The following is a 14,899-nucleotide window of genomic DNA, read 5'->3' as shown; positions in this document are numbered from 1 at the left end:
TGTTTTTAAATTTCCAGAGCCTTCAGATAGTTTTTTTCCCCTTGTTTTGTAGTTTTTTGGGGGTTATAGCTCTTACTTGAAGGACCATAGGCTTATTAGGATCTCACTCCTTCTAAACTAAAAGCAGAGCCTCTGAGATACTTATTTTGCAGTTTCACGATGTCAATTTGACTCTTTTTAAATACAGATTCAAATTCTTTGTTGCCATGATTCAGGTTTTCCATTCAGTAGTTCTGTCCTTTTTTTCTATTAATCTGATTTATTTTGAAGGCCTTGCCTGCAAACTTCATGTCTGGGTCATTTCTCATTCTGCTTTTATTAACTGTTTTATCTCTTGATTATGAGTCACTTTCCAGCTTCTTAACTTTAGTTTTATTTTGTTGTATACTGGACACTGTGGATTTTGAACTTTTTAGAGGCTTCAAATTATGTTTTCTTTCACCAGACTTGATTCTCTCTTTCCTTTATGAGGCCTAGTCTGGGGACTGATGACTTAGTCAGAGACTGAACTAAGAAAATGCTTAGCTGCAATTTTTCTAAGTCTCAGTCTACCTCTGGTTCATCCCTGCTCTAGGGTATAGTCCTCCAAGTCTGTCCTGAGGTGGTCATTGGGTGTACCCATCTTGGTAAGTCTCAAACTCTAGTCTTTGTTTTCTCATCATTGTGAGACTACCCCAAAGTCCATTCTGCTTTTCACAGGTTATCTACTTAGCTTTTTAGGCTCACAATCAATGTAGCTTCAGAATTTGAGAAACATCTTTAGGGAAAAACTGGAGGTATACTGAGGCCACTCAGGTTTCCAGCCCTGTGAGATGACTAAAAAATTCTTCTGGTTTGTCTCATTCTGCTCTTTGGCCAAAATCAACAAATGCCTACAGAGAAAAAGCAGCTACAGAGGATCAGTTCACTTCTCTTCAGTTTTTCTCAAGAATGTTGGCCCATTAACCCCTCAGGTGTCTTTATACAAATGATTTCTAAAAAAGAAAAATATTGTGGCTTTTTGTTACAGGGCATATCTATTATCAGTGGGAGCCATAGTATGTCACAAGCCAGAAGCCAGTCACAGGAAAACATAATAGACCTATAAATAAAACGAGAAATCTGAACAGACCAGTTATGATAGTATGCCATGAACAAAGGACTATGACTCATTCTAACTTCTGTACTTACTCTCGATAGCCAGAATGAGAAAGAAAACACAAAGAGAAAGAACAGTTTCACAAGCATACTATACAGTCTCACGCCTCCTCCATTAGCACATGCTGTGCCTCTGCTGGAAAGACCCTAATTCATAAACAAGACACAAGGACAGGTAAAAACAATAAGACTTCACATTTTGGTCATAAAGGTAAAGGATGAGTCCATCAGGGAAGATTTGTCTTTGAGAAGAGGAGGAATGAGCCCTATCTGGGTCCATTTTGCTTCTCTTGACCACCATTTTAGCAAGGAAAGGGGGAGAGGCACATTCTTCTCAGAGAGAGGGGCTCCCCAGGGTTCCACCACTGATCATGCATCACGGGTGCTGAGCCTCTGCTCTGTCCAGCAGTACACTAGGCACTGAGAACAGGGGTAAAATGAAGCACAAATCTTTGCCCCAGGGGAGCTCCCACTGCCTTGTCACAGCTTTTTCTGCATGTTTGAGGGCCTAGCTAGCAGTTGCTAAGGGACGGGCTTTAGTAATGTGCTCAATGAGATGCCTTTTGTTGCTCCTTCCTGCCTGTGTCTTCTGCCAACTTTATATCTCTCCAATTAATGCCAACCAGGCAGAAGGTTGTAAGCAAAAGACATGAGAAAGTTTTGAGCTTCTCATAGATTGAAACTGACCCCCCCCCCGCCCCCCAGTCCACTATCCTTTGCTAAACAAATTAATGTCATTCTCAGAGCTCTGCCACTGTGTTGAAAATGGGAAAGGAAAATCTTTCGTGGGGATTATTACATCAACCAAATCCAATCAGGCCTGGGTCCTTTTTTGATAAGGTGAATGAGGAGATTACTATCTAATGGTCTAACCAGTAATAGTTAAACTATGAATTTGTGTTTGAATAAAATGTTAACACTCCTGGCATGCAGAGATTATAGAAATGTAAATTGTATCATAAGAAACAGTCCCAGTTGTGTAGCTTAAAAAAATACCAAATTCTACTTGCAATTATTGCCAGAGACTTAAAAATTAAGTTTCCTTCCCTGGAGTAGTTTAACTGTCAGTATGGTTATGTCCATTATCTGCCCATCCAAAATTATTCAGTTGATTTAATCCACTCAAAATTAGGGGATTTTCACCATGGGATTTAGCCAGGGGATTTTTCCAGCTCTGCTGATACCAACATTTAAAGTGATTATGTATAATCTATTTCCTTTCCACTATTTCATCTCAGAAAATACTATTTTCCCAATTTTTCTCTCTTCAGCAGAAAGGAGATCAGGACTGGATATGCTATAAGAATTCAGTGCTGGACCATTTATTGGATGAAATAGCTCTAAGAATTGCTGCTGAGATCTCTCCGGCAGTGGATTCTCTTTCCAAAATCCTGATATGTTCCAGCCAGAGCTGTTCACAGGTCAGAGAAGAGTAGGGTATTGGGTTGTTGACATGAGAAGGGTTTGATAACCCATGAAACATTTGGAGATATGGTCAGAGGTCTTTGTAATAATATATCCCCAGAGAGTATTTCTGTTCAAAGTGATAGGAGGCAAGGAGAAGGAATGGGCATTGTTGTTTGTTCAGTATTAAGGGGTGGTGGGAATTGACACAACTACATTATAGAAGTTAAGGTCCTAGCTATATTCACAAAGGCATAGAGTACACAATAGATTTTACATAAATTTAAAAAGTTGGGTCATTTATTGTACTTGAGTACTAATACCCTTCACCATGTATCCCCCTGCTTTATGTACAGCAAAGGCCAGCAAGCTGATGTTGCCTATAAGGCAATTTGATATGGTCCCAAATAGCTTATTTTTAATAATAAGGTCTAAATCTTTAAGAGATAAATATTTTGGACAAAATTTATCAAAAACAACTTTTGATTGCTTCAGTCTTTGGGAAATGTGAATTTGAGGACAGGAACATGGTACAACATTTCTGCATCTCCCTCCATCCCCAATAAACATAGATAGAACTGTTTCTGCTGCTGTCCATGAAGGATTAACTGCTATATAGAAGTGCTCATAGGGCTCTTTTGAGTCTTTGGTTAATACCAATCTGAGCATACTCTCTTTGTTCAAGGAAGTAAAGGAAAACAAGAACATAATAAGTACAGAAGTGGAAAACATCCCACAAAGCTGGACAAGACCAACTTCCAGTGTAAAATAATTACAGGAAAACTATAAAATAAATAATTCCCAGAGCTCACACAGGACTGGGGACTATTTGACTAATGTGTAGCCACAGTAAGGAGACACTTGAAGAACATTCACAGTAGAGACCTCAGAAGGGCAAGTCTTAGAAGTGGGTAAGAAGGGCTCCTTTTATAAAAAACTTTAAAAAAAATATTTCAAAGGGGTCAAATTTAATGTGAAAGTAACTCAACTGCCTGCCAGAAAATGTTGAACACTACTTAAAGGAATACAATAAAATTGAACACTCAATAGTGTTAAATTGACAATGTCAGGGTAACCAATAAAAATTACTATACATATAAAGAACCAGGACAATGCAATCCAAAATGGGAGAAAAAGCAATAAAGATAAACCCAAAATGATAGAAATAATTAAATTAGCAAGATGTTAAAATAGCTATTATAAATATGTTCTGTTTATTCATGTAATTAAAGAAAAACCTGGACTTAATGAAGAAGGAAGTGGAAGAAATAAAGAGGAATTAAATGGAACTTCAGATGATGAAAAATACAATATCTGAAATGAAAAATTCACTGAATGGGATTTAGAGCAGATTAGACACTGCAGAAGGAAAGATCAGCAAACTTGGAGATATAGAATATAAATCCAAATACAGAAGAATTTATCCAAAATGAAACAGAGAAAAAAATTTTGAAAAAATATGAGCAGAACATCCATGAGCTATGTGGCAATATCAACCAGTCAAACATGTGTAATTGCAATCCCAGAAGGAAAGGAAATGGGAAGAAGCAGAAAAGAATATGTGAAAACAGCCAAAGTTTTTTCAAATTTTGACAAAACATGAAACCCATTGATCCAAGAAACTCAGTCAACCTCAAACAGAAACAACAAAAAACACCTAGGCACATCAAAATCAATTGCTGAAAACCAGTAACCAAGGGAAGATCTTAAAAAGTATCCAGGCTTCTGGTTTGGTATGTAAGGAATTTAGAACCCGTCAATCCATCCTAACAAGTAAAAAGCTGGACAAATTGAAAAATCAACAACTCTTCTTAGATCTGTCAGAGAAGTGAGATCTTAGGGTAAAACCACTGTCCCCCATGTTGGAGAGACAGGCAGGTTCAGAGAATTACAACATATTGGAACAGAAACCCATGAGCAAAATGCTCTGTGGGAACCATTACCAGGTAGAAAACCTAAACTGTAAATGACAAATTGCTAGAAGCTCAATGTAGACAAGCAGGAGAGTTAAAAACTCCAGAGGGCACTAGTCAGAGAGGAACCTCCACACTTCAGTTGAGTTTTACCATCAAGAACCCTACCAGGTTCTCGTGATGAATATTGGAGAAAAATCCCCTCATGCTTCTATAGTATGGGCAGGGGGAAGTTACCTTTTTTGGAAATATGCCAGAGCATTCTGTTCTTAACATGGCTTGCACTTAGGAAAAAACTATTTTATCAAACTATTTATCTATTGGGGTTTTCCTAGAGCCTAGCCAACTTGAGGGAGGGAAAATACCCAACTCCAGCCCCCACTAGCCATCATGTCCCACCTAAGAGGGCAAAACAATGAGAAACCCTTGTGAAGTTCATAGTTCAGAGCCACAGGCTTCACTAAAAGACTGAGACCTAATTGTAGAACAGAATGCTTTCCCTTTCCTCATGCCCTACCACCATATAGCTAAAGGCCTATTTACCAGAGTTTCTTTTACCCAATACAGCAGGTGAGACTTTCACCAAAAAGTTACAAGGCATATAAAAGGCAAAACATTGTTTGAAGAGGCAAAGCAAGCATTAGCATCAGACTGAGACCCCAAATACCCAGAGGAATGCTGAAAAAGAAAAAGCTGGTGGCATCACAATGCCAAACTTCAAGCTATATTACAAAGCTGTGATCGTCAAGGCAGTATGGTACTGGCACAAAAACAGACACATAGATCAACGGAACAGAATAGAGAACCCAGATATGGACCCTCAACTCTACGGTCAATTAATCTTCGACAAAGCAGGAAAGAATATCCAACAGAAAAAGGACAGTCTCTTCAATAAATGGTGCTGGGAAAATTGGACAGCCACATGTAGAAGAATGGAACTGGACTATTTTCTTAGACCATACCCAAAGACAAACTCAAAATGGATGAAAGACCTCAATGTGAGACAGGAATCCATCAAAATCCTAAAGGAGAACACAGGCAGCAACCTCTTTGACCTCAGCCGCAGCAACTTCTTGCAAGACACGTCTCTAAAAGCAAGGGAAACAAAAGCAAAAATGAACTATTAGGACTTCATCAAGATAAAATCTTCTGCACAGCAAAGGAAACGGTCATCAAAACTAAAAGGCAACCTACGGAATGGGAGAAGATATTTGCAAATGGCATATCAGCTAAAGGGCTAGTACCCAAGATCTATAAAGAATTTCTCAAACTCAACACCCAAAAATCAAATAATCCAGTCAAGAAATGGGCAGAAGACATGAACAGACACTTTTCCAAAGAAGACATACAAATGGCCAACAGACAAATGAAAAAATGTTCCACATAACTTGGCATCAGGGAGATACAAATCAAAACCACAATGAGATACCACCTCACACCAGTCAGAATGGCTAAAATTAACAAGACAGGAAAAAACGAATGTTGGCGAAGATGTGGAGAAAGGGGAACCCGCTTGATCTCAGCCTTCCAAGTGAGCATGGAGTCTTTAAAATCGAATGAATGAATGAATGAATGAAGAGAAAGAGGGAGAGAGGTAAACCCAAGTTTATTTTCTTTCCAGAAGGGCATGAGGAAAGGGAAAGCATCTTAACACTGTTGGGACTACCAGGTTCTCGTGATGAATATTGGAGAAGCTGGTACGGCCACTCTGGAAAATGGTATGGAGGTTCCTCAAGAAGCTAACAGTAGATCTACCTTATGACCCAGTAATTGCACTACTAGGTATTTACCCCAAGATAACAAATGTAGTGATCCAAAGAGGCACCTACACCCCAGTGTTCGTAGCAGCAATGTCCACGATAGCTAAACTATGGAAAGAGCCGAGATGTCCATCAACAGATGAATGGATAAAGAAGATGTGGTATACATACACAATGGAATATTACTCAGCCATCAGAAAGGATGAATACTTACCATTTACATCGACGTGGATGGAACTGGAGGGTATTATGCTGAGCGAAATAAGTCAATCAGAGAAGAACAATTATCATATGGTTTCACTCATATGTAGAATATAAGAAACAGCACAGAGGATCATAGGGGAAGGAAGGGAAAACTGAATGGGAAGACATCAAGAGGGAGAAAAACCATGAGAGACTCTTAACTAGGAAACAAACTGAGGATTGCTGGAAGGGAGGTGGGTGGGGGAATGGGATAACTGGGTGATGGGCATTAAGGAGAGCATGTGATGTGATGAGCACTGGATGTTATATGCAACTGATAAATTATTGAACAGTACATCTGAAACTAATGATGTACTGTATGTTGGCTAATTGAATTTAAATTAAAAGAATCAGACTGAGAGACATGGCAGGGATGTTGGAATTATCAGACTGGAAATTTAAAACAACTCTGATTAATATGCTAAAGGCTCTAATGGAAGAAATAGACAACATACAAGAACAGATGGGTAGTATAAGCAGTGAGTAAGAAATTCTAAGAAAGAATAAAAAAAATGCTGGAATTCAAAAAACACTGTAACAGCAATGAAGAATGCCTTTCATGGGCTCATTAGTAGACTGGACACAACTGAACAAAGAATCTCTGAGCTTGAGGAAATGCAAATAGAAACGTTAAAACTGAAAAACCAAGGTAAAATGAAGAGTATAAAAAAATGGAGCAGAGTATCCAAGCACTGTGGGATAATTAAAAAGGAGGGGGGAAAAGGGAAGAGCAATATTTGAAGCAATAATGATTAAGAATGTCCTCCAAATCAATGTCAGACGCCAGGCTATAGATCCAAAGCTCAGAGAACACCAAACAGGATAAATGCAAAACAAAAACACATTAAAAATGAAAAACAATGCCTATGCATGTCATGTTCAAACTGCAGAATTTTTAAAAACTAAGAAGAAAACTTGAAAGAAGATGGGGGCAAGAAACCTTACCTAAAGAGGAATAAAGACTTAGAATCACACCCACCTTATCCTTAGAAGCCACACAAGCAAGAGAGTGAAGTATTTAAAGTGTTGAGAGAGAAAACAAAACAAGACAACACACCAATTTAGAATTCTGTGGGCTGTGAAAGTGTCTTCAAAAGAGAATAAAGACTTACTCAGACAAACAGAAATTGAGGGAATTTGTTGGCAGTGGATCCACTTAGCAAGAAATGTTAAAATAAATTCTTCAGAAAGAAGGAAAACGATGTGGGTCAGAAACTTGAATTTATATAAAGAAAGAAAGAACATTGGAGGAGAAATAAATGAAGGTGAGAAGGCATAAAAACAATACGTTGTGTCTGGAGAAATAAAGCTAAATGTACAGCAGACTTCAGAAGAATACAGTCAGATGACCTCTTCAAAATGCAGGGGGGTCGGTAGAGCATGCAACGCTTGATCTCAGCCTTCCAAGTGAGCATGGAGTCTTTAAAATCGAATGAATGAATGAATGAATGAAGAGAAAGAGAGAGAGAGGTAAACCCAAGTTTATTTTCTTTCCAGAAGGCTAGTTATTAATAATTTACCAACACAGAATGCCAGAGCATTCTGTTTTTAACAAGACTTGTGCTTAAACAGGAAAAACAGGCCTTCTCATACTATTGTTGTTCTGAACATAAAGCCACACAGTCTCTACATGGAATTTTGTTAATATCTGGCAAAGTTATTGATTGCACTCACTTTTCAAAGCAGCAGTTCAACCTCTAGGAACATGGCCTAGATATTTCTGCACACATGTGACATGCTATGCTTTTTTTTCTTTCTTTCTTTTTTTGCTTTTCTTTTGTAATAGCACATATGTCCATCAATTGACAATTGGTTTAAAAAATTGTAGTACATTTTATACAGTGGAATGCCAAGCAGCTATTAAAATAGATGAGAGCATCCTTTATGTCGTAAGGTGAAATGAGATCCATGCAATAAATACATATCTTTCTCTTAAGTGCTGTGGTAGTATGTAACAAGGATTTTTTTTTTTTTCTCTTTAACATAGCAATTACAGTTTTGGGTATTTATCCTGAGAAAATTAAGTAGAGGTGAAAACAAAGATTTATATACAAGATGTTCATCATGGTGTTCTTTATTTTTAAAAAGATTTTATTTATTTTTAGAGAGAAAGAGAGAACAAGGGGGAGGGGTGGAGGGAGAGGGAGAGAGAACATCTCAAGCAGACTCTGCACTGAGCATGGAGCCCGCCATGGGTATCAGTCTCACAACCCTGAGATCATGACTTGAGCTGAAATCAGAAGTTGGATTCTTAACCCACTGAGATACTCAGGTGCCCCCAACATGGTGTTATTTAGAACAGGGAAAGATTAGACATAGCCTAGATGTTCAGTGAAATGGAAAGAGTAAATAAATTTGGTTCAGCCCTACAAATGAAGGAATAGGCCTTAAAGTTTTGAAAAAAATTTTAATAACATCCTCAAAATATTGCAAATAGAAAAGATGCAAAGTGTCATCCATGTTATAACACTAATTTTGCTTAAAAGCTATGTGTGCACATTCACATGCTTACACTGTATTACTTACAAATATAGGAACAAATATACAACACATTAAGAGGATTATTTCTGGATAACTCAGTATCCTGGCATTGCAGTCTCGATACGATTTTCAGTATCTTTCTTTTTTTAATTTATTTTAGAGAGCAAGAGAGAGTGCGCTTGTGAGTGGGGGGTGGGAGAGGGAGAGAATCTTCAAGCAGACTCCTTGCTGAGTGCAGAGCCCCACGTGGGTTTCAATCTCACGACCATGAGATCATGACCTGAGCTGAAACCAAGAGTCAGATGCTTAACTGACTGGGCCAAGTCGGTGCCCCGATTTTCAGTATCTTCTTGATGATCACCTTCATTTTAAAAATTTTCTATGATTAGCATGTATTTTTTTATTTAAAGGGCACTTTGAAAAATTAAAATCTTTTATGCTTACAACATCTTAAAGAAATACTTAGCATCCTATTGTACAGTACCCCCCCACACACACAATCACTCTGTGCACTGTTACCAAATAAAGCATGCGGAGCTATAAAACATCTCATCCATAAAAATGAAGACAAAAATACAAATATATGCACTCATACCCAAATTTTGTTGTAAAAACTAGGGCTTCCAGAAGGAGAAGAGTCCCGTGGTCAAGTAAGTTAAAGAAACATTAAAGCCACATTTCATATCTTCCTCCTAGAGATCTGTAATTAATATTACTATATGAAAGTGTCAGAATGATCCAGCAGTAAGGAATATTGTTTCACTGTTTGGCTTATACTTTCTTTTTCTCCCTCCCTTCTCCTCACGAGATATCTAAATATGGCCTAGTCTCCCAAAGAACGTAGTTTAGAACATGATAAGCTCAGGAACTTCCGAGACTCCTTTCTCTCATCTCTAACGTTTTTTGGTTCTGTGGCATTGGCTTGGTGTAACATCAGTGACAGCAAGTGTGAGGGCTGTCCTAACTCTCCTGTCTTCCCAAGGCAGGAAGTCACACCTGTCACTTCATTGTCCCCAACACCCCCACCCCGGCAGGAGGGTTTACCTGCACATTATCACTCCTGCCCATCAGCATATCAGAAGGAAAGGACCAAAAAAATACTTGGAAACATATTGCATTGTGTTCCTGATGGGACATAAATTATTAGCATATAATTTTTGTATTGTCTAGTGTTTCCATTTCCTTTAGAAGAGGGATCTCATCTTTGTTTGTTTGCTCAGTTTTTCCCTCTCCTTTGCCTTCCAAGGAAGTCTGTCATATTTAGAGGTCCTCTTTGAGCTTCGGAGTTACAGGTTTGGAAGAAAGGGGGGAAAAGAAGGAAATAACAGGCAAGCTGTAGGGAGGAAATTTGGAAGAAAAATACAAGGGGGAAGGATAACAATATTTGAGAGGAGTGGAAGGAAGAGAGAAGTGGAATTTTAAGAATTGTTCTTTTGAATGTGTGTTATCTTTGTGGTCTTGAAGAAATGATAAATGTGTGAGGAAGGAAACAAGGAAGAGAGGAAGGGAGGGAAGCGGAGGGTTACCTAGAAAATTCTGTTTTGGTTGCTAGACTGAAGTTCTGGGACCACAACACAGCTCTTTGATGGGCTGTGGGAGACACCTTGTGTAGTATAACAGGTTTCCATGTGCATTCCCTAAAGCCCGGCCACTGGTAAAGGAAAAGATTTTATGGGCTTGGGAAAAAACTGAGAGAAAAGAATGGCAGCCTTGAAATGAATATCTTAGTCTCTCAGGTAACTGCATCCTAATCAGAAAATGGGGTTTAGGAGACTCTGAATGATCCTGTACACTGAAGACGGTTTTCTGTTCTGAAAGGAAATGTAACCAGAAAGCTGAGCCTGCCAAAGGACAAACTAATGAAGAGGGGAAAAAGCAGAACAAAGCCAAGGCTGAACAGAGGAAATGCAGCAAATGGGAATCCAGATAGCTCACCAGACGGGAGAAGTTCAATGGCACAGTTTGAAAAGGAATGCAGATGATAATACTCAGAGCATCAAAGAAGGAAAATATTGACAAAACTCAGTGCTAGAAAGGATGCCAATGGATTGGCACTTTTATAAACTGACGTGGTAGAGGGACTGTGAATAGGTAAAACTTTCTGAAGGGCAGTCTGGCAATATGTACCAGAATCTAAAATTGTAAATGTGTATACTCTTGGCATGGCAGTTTTCTTTGTAGGAATTCATTCTGAGGACATAGGTAAATGAGTACATAAAGATGTATGGATTTCTTTTAACTTATTTTTATGTAATAGCAAAACAAACTTTGAATAATTTAATTATCCATGAGTATGTGGCTTGCTTTAATACATTAAGTGGAATACAGTGGAATACTTTGCACCACAGAGCTCTTATAAGTATAGGCTTTGGAGTCAGTCTGAGTTCAAATCTGACCCTACCACCAACTACTTGCATGACGTTGATCACATTATTTAGTATCTCTTTGCTTATGTTTCCTAAGCTACAAAATGTTTTAAAATCTCTAAAATAGCTTCAAAATCTATAAAATCTATTCAGAAAGTTGTCCCAAAGATTAAATGAATTAATTACATTGGAAGTCCATGCACATAGTAAGTCCTCAGTAAGTGTTAGTATCATTATGCAAACATTTTCAATGATGAGATCTCATTAACATGGAAAATGATCATGTTGGGCAAAAGTTACAGACTAGCAAGTAATATAGGTTTATATGGAATAATGTATGTGTGAATGTATGCATAGAAAGAATTCTGAAAAGATGTTTACTATAACTTTAATTTTAATAATTAGACATTTCTGATAGTGCTATTCCAGATTATTTTATTTTCTTTTTCTTATTTTCTGCTTCGATATTTTTATTAACATAAAACATAACTCCTGAAATGCTGAGTTAGGAAATTTAGATCAGCTTTTCTGCTGGGAAAATCAAAACTCCAGATGGAATATAAAAATTACAGTTTTGGGGCACCTGGGTGGCTCAGTCGTTAAGCGTCTGCCTTCGGCTCGGGTCATGATCCCAGGGTCCTAGAATTGAGCCCCACATTGGGCTCCCTGCTCAGCAGGAAGCCTGCTTCTCCCTCTCCCACTCCCCCTGCTTATGTTCCCTCTCTCACTGTGTCTCTCTCTGTCAAATAAATAAATAAAATCTTTTTTAAAAATTACAATTTTAAAGCACTAAAGTGCCAACTAGATAGGGAAGAATTACCAAGGCAAAAGAGGTAAGTTACTCACTCAAAGTAACTTTTACTCTGAGGGCCTTTGCTGATCCAATAAGAAACAGATGCTAACTGAGCTAGAGTTGTGATGGCCTCATGTGACAGGGGGAATAGAAGTTAAAGCCAAGGATTTGCAGCTCGGGATGTGAGTTTGATGCTCATTCTTCCATGTACCTATTAAGCTGGTATCCCGATTGGCTTCATCCTCAAAGTAAGGGTGAACCAAAAGTAATTCCTTCTTTATTCAGTTTCTTCTCATTTCCCCACCTTTCCCTCCCTACTCCTCCTCCCCTTCTCCTCCTCCTCCCTCCTTCTCTGCCCCCTTCTCCTCCTCCTTCTTCTTCTTTTCTCTCTTTGTCTCTCTCTCTCTCTGTGTTTCTCTTCCTCTCTCTCAGCCTTGCAGTCTGAGTTAACATCACCTGGGTGGTCTCTCTCTCAGCCTTGCAGTCTGAGTTAACATCACCTGGGTGGTCCAAAACAGCTTTCAGCCCTGAACTTGGATTAAGGTGATTCCAGACAGGTGATGTGCAAAGCAAACAAAAATCCTTTTTGAAGGAATGTAACTTCATCTTAGTTAGCTTTGAATTTTTTCTAAAACATCTTATTTTTAAGCACAGTGGCCAGCATGTACTCAAGGATAACCAAACATACAAGGAAATAAGACACCTTGAGCAAGAACCAGTTCAAAGACATAACAAACAGATTTTAAAAGATTAGAATTGTCAAACACACTGTAAAACTCTCATTAAAGTCAGTTTGATCAGCAAAAAACAGGAAAGTATAAAAAATGATATAGCAGATATTTAAAAGAGCCAAATAGAATTTCTAGAACTAAAAATGATATTATTTAAATTAAGAATTCAATAAATGGGATTTTAGCACATTAGACTAGACTAAAGAGAGAATTTGTAAATTGGAAAATAGATCAAAAGAAATTAACTATAGCACAGAAAGACTAAAAGACTAATAATCAAAGAGAAGAAAAATACAGGAGAGGAGTAGACACAAGTGATAGAGTAAGAAGACTTAAAATAAGTTTAAAAAGAGTTCTAGAAGAAGAGGGAGAGAATAGAATAGAGGCAGATTTAAGGAGATGATTGCTGATAATTTTCTAGAACTGAAACCACAGATTGAAGGAACCCATCATATGCCAAACTGTATAAACAGAAAGAAATCCACCCTTGCATAATGAAACAACAGAAAACCAAACCAAAGAAATAATCACAAAACAGATAGAGAAAATAGATAACCAAAGAAACAGCTATTAGAGTGACAGCCAACTTCTCCACAATCACATGGAAGCTAGTGACCAGTAAAATGATGAGGTCAATCTGTCAAAAGAACAAAATTCTACCAACAAAAAAATGCTCTGCCCACCCAAGATAGTCTTCAAGAATAAGAAGAAATAAAATATACAAACATAAAATCTAGGATCAAAACAAAAAGATGGAGCAATTTTGCCACTAGTAGACTCACACCAAAGAAAATTCTAAAGAATGTACTTTAGGCAGGAAGATACTGATCCCAGATAGAAAGTATAAGATGAAGAAAGAGCAAATAAAGTGGAAAATATGTAGGTAAACCTAAATGAACTTTGATTGTATAAACAGTGATATTATTTTGTGGGGGTTTTTAGAATACAACTTTAAAATGCAATTGCGTGTGTGTGTGTGTGTATATGCACACATAATAACGAACAACAGGAGATTTATAAACATTCTCCTCTTGGGCTCTGGAACAGTATGGTGAGAATGTCACCTGTAAGTGTGGGAAGAATAGTCACAGGAAAGTTATCTGAGGGACACTTTGAGCCACAGCAGTGTGAAGCAGTATATTTTGAGAAAGGTACCAGATTGTGGTCAAGGAAGGTATAGTGGACCTCACCTTTTTTGCCTGTAATCACCCTTCCTCTCGTCTTGGAGCCACACACCCCTTTCCTTTGGAGGAACTTATCTTCCACTCCATCTGTATCCTTTTATTGGTACCTTCCATTGTAATACCCAATAGCATGGAAATGGGCACAGTACCTGCGTATGTGGGTTACTGAGTGTGTAGTCTGTTTGGGCTGCTGTAATACAGACTGAGGGACTTACAAACAATAAAAATGTATATCGTATAGTTCTGCAGGATGGAAATCTGAGATCAGGGTGCCAGCATGATCAAGAGCCCTCTCCCAGACCAAAGACTTGTGTCCTCACATGGTGGAAGGAGGTAGGGAACTCTCTGAATCCTCTTTGCTAAGGCACCAGTCCCATTCATGAGGGCTCCTCCCTCATGATCCAGTCCCCTCCCAAAGTCCCCACCTACTAATACCATCACTTTGGGGGGTTAGGCTTTTAATATGTGAACTGGAGAGAGAGAGACTCAAACATGTAGACTGTGGCACTTAGACCAGGTCAACCAGAATCCTTCTCTAGGAGAGAGTGTGGGTGTGTGTGTGTGTGTCTGTGCTGTAGACAGACATCAACCCCTCTGTGATGACAGGCTGCACATTGTGAGAGTGGCCGATGGCCAGTTTCCAACCACATGCAGGAAGCTGGCCTCAGAAAATGAACTGGACACCAGAGAAGATTAGGGAGGAGATTGGAGAAGAGAAAACCTGGAATTATTCAGGTCCTTTGTTCCATTAGTCCCGGGTGTGGGGGTGGGGTGGGGCGGTCAGCTCCTTCCTTTCTTTACCCTTCCTTTCCGAAGATTCACCTTTTTGTCTCAGCCAGTTCAATTCCTAGTTGTTCTGCCAAATACAGAGGGGGGCCTTGGGGCAA

The sequence above is a fragment of the Leptonychotes weddellii genome, chromosome 7, assembly GCF_054177405.1.
Source record: "Leptonychotes weddellii isolate Sample4059 chromosome 7, ASM5417740v2, whole genome shotgun sequence".
NCBI classification, from domain to species: Eukaryota; Metazoa; Chordata; class Mammalia; order Carnivora; family Phocidae; genus Leptonychotes; species Leptonychotes weddellii.
This window is presented reverse-complemented; position numbering follows the sequence as displayed.